This window comes from Cynara cardunculus (genome assembly GCF_001531365.2).
Source record: "Cynara cardunculus var. scolymus isolate 2C chromosome LG 5, CcrdV1, whole genome shotgun sequence".
In the NCBI taxonomy this organism is placed as follows: domain Eukaryota; kingdom Viridiplantae; phylum Streptophyta; class Magnoliopsida; order Asterales; family Asteraceae; genus Cynara; species Cynara cardunculus.
In genome coordinates, this window is record NC_037532.1 from 27,525,778 (window position 1) to 27,528,937 (window position 3,160).

Sequence of the window (3,160 nt, forward strand, 5' to 3'; positions counted from 1 at the left end):
GTCTTCAATCCGATCAACCCAACCCATAAACACCCCTACTTACACACAAGAAGAAATCATTTGAAACCATATGAATCATAGCTGAAAATCAAATTCATTGGATGATTTTGGTTGATCTGGTTTTTACATGTGTTGTTTCATCTATAAAACTAGTTTTTCACCTTCTAACTTCTAGACAATTTTTATATGATTTTCGATATATCCTTGTATTTATCTTTTTAATAGGAGTAAAATTTAATTTTGGTCCCTAACATTTGCAATTTTCAAATGACATCTCCATTAATTTCAAAAACTAGGACTTGGTCCCTTGTTTTTGTGAATTCCGAACGATTTTGGTCCCTCAGTCTAACGATCATTAACTTTTTCGATTAAATCTACTTAAATGAGGGGTATTTTAGTCATTTTTATTATATTAAAATAGGAAAAAACATATTGTATTTTTAATTTTAAATTGTAAAAAAATAAATAAAAGAAAAACGAAAGGGAGTGGTTATACCTTTTTCTTTTTGGTTTTAAATAAAAAAAATAAAATGTTATAATACTAATATAAAATTAAGAGAATAGTGAAAATGACTAAAATAACCCTCATTTAACTGGACTCAATAAAAACAGTTAATAGTCGTTAGACAGAAGGACCAAAACTATTGAAAATTGACAAACGTAAAAGGCCAAATCCGAGTTTTTAAAGGTTACAGACGATATTAGTTGAAAATTACAAACATTAGGGACCAAATTTGAACTTTACCTTTTAAATATAAGACGACATTATTTTAGTTGCAGATGTACTGGTTTGTAGTTCCAAATGTGGTGCATTTTTTATTCGATTGATATGAATAGGGTTTCCTCTGGCAACACCTATTGTAGTTCGTCGTATTTGTGTGACATAAGCTTTGTACAAATTTATAAAACGTCTTTAATTATGAATCCTTAAGAAAATACCTTTAAAACCGACTTCTTTTTCTTGCATACTACGTAGCTCCACTTGTTGCTGCTTTTCTTCGTCTGCTTCAACTGTAGAAAAAGATGAAACGCACAATGATTAAGATGTGGACGTTTTGGAGGTACGTTCGGTTTCATATTTAATTTTCTATAGAATAAATTACATTTTTCTTCTGGTTTGTTAAAAATTATGGATTTCGTCTCTATGATTTTATAATTGCAGTTCGTCCCTATGACTTGCAATTCATATTTATTTTCATTCTCGAGGCTAACTACTACTTTTAAGTATGAGAGACTAAAATAGAAATGAATTGTAAACCGCTGGTACAAAAAAAAGGAATACATTTTAAATCATACGAACGAAGATAATAATTAATTATAAACCATGGGGATGAACATAGTAATTTTTCAAAATTACAATAACGAAAATCGAAATTTACAACAGAACACAAAGACGAAAAAGATTAGTTACTCTTTTTTATATATTGATTATCTAAAAGAAGTCCTGTAATTCAACTTTTTGTTATTAGGTCGTAAACGAACCGAACGTTCAACGAACTATTCGTGAACCATTAGGCGGGAAGTTTGTTTATGTTTGTTTATTTAATAAATGAATGGACATGAACAATTTTTTTTGTTCGTTTAGTTAAACGAACAAATATGAACAAGAGTTTCATTCGTTCATTTATGTTTGTGAACGTTCGTTCATTTACCGTTCATTTACGTTTGTTTATATTCATTCGTTTATGTTCGTTTATATATTAAAGTTAATATATAATATTTTGTTTATTTACTTTGAATTCAAATAATACTTATTTATGTTTGTTTAGTTCGTTCGTTTATGTTCGTTCATGTTCGTTCGTTTAGCATGTTAACGAACGAACATAAACAAACACGAACACACCTGATTTCTCAACGAACGAACACGAACACAAAGATTTTCGTTCATTTACCGTTCGTGCTCATTCGTTTGTTCGGTTAAGTTAAACGAACGAACATGAATAAGCCTCCGTTCGTGTTCGTTTGGTTCGTTTACAACCCTATTTGTTATACATAGTCCAATAATAATAATAATAATAAGATAAATAGAATGAATACAAAGAATTAATATTATAGAACTGATGTATGTTTTCTTAGAGCTTAATAGGCTTAATGGTCTATCTGACTTATTCACATAACTTTTTTGGGTTGTTTACTTGTGACTTATTCGCACAAAACATGTCTTATTCGCAAAAATGGGAATGATGTGTTGTCCCCGTTCACTTGAAAAAAAGACACCCCTACCCCTTACAAACATGCATTCTTCCCATGCCTCCTCTTCCAGACTCCATTCGAAACCCTATCAACTTCCCACGCCTCCTCTTCCACTGTGTATCCTGAGACACCCTTGCACCTTCGTCATGACATACGACCATCTTTCCGACGACAGTCTTCTTCCTCATCAACGCCTCCCTCTTTTCCCTTGCGACCCTACACCTCATTCCTGATGGACACCTCCCTCTTTTCCCCACCTCATTGTTTGAAGTTTCTGAAGTTCGATTTCATTTTTGTAAGTCCGATTTTCTTGAAGTTCGATTTTGATTTCGATTATTCCTTTTAATCAAAACCCTCTTTACATTTTTGTTCTCCATTCCTTCTCCAAACCTAATCAAAATCTTCATCTCTCAAGTTCAGATTGTTTATGGTTCGGATTGTTCCAGATTTTGCAAGTTTTTATTGATCGTTTGTTCCAAGTTGTTCAAGTTCATATTGTTCGTTCCAGATTGTTGAATTGATGGGTAAAACGGTCATTTATATCATCTAGACGGTTAATTAGTAAAAAAATAATAAGCAACAATAACTTTATACTTAGACAGACAAAGTTAATCCATATAAGACTTATTAGAAAATTTGGTGAATAATTCTAAGAGGGTGTTTGGTTCAGGTAAATGAATGAAAATGAGAATGAAAATAAAAATGATAAGAAATAAATTACCATGTTCTCTGCTGAAATGCAAATTTAGTTTATGGAAGAATGTGTCTGTTATATCATACTAGAAGGATACTCGTGCAATGCAACGAGATACATCTTGATTTTAATATTTCATTTTATTATTTATCCTAGTCGATGTTATAGTATGGTCTTATGTGATTTTAAAAGATGATGTTTTTATTTTTGAATACAATATAAATTTGAAAATATCATAAAAATTTGACAAAAATATATCGATATTAGTATCAA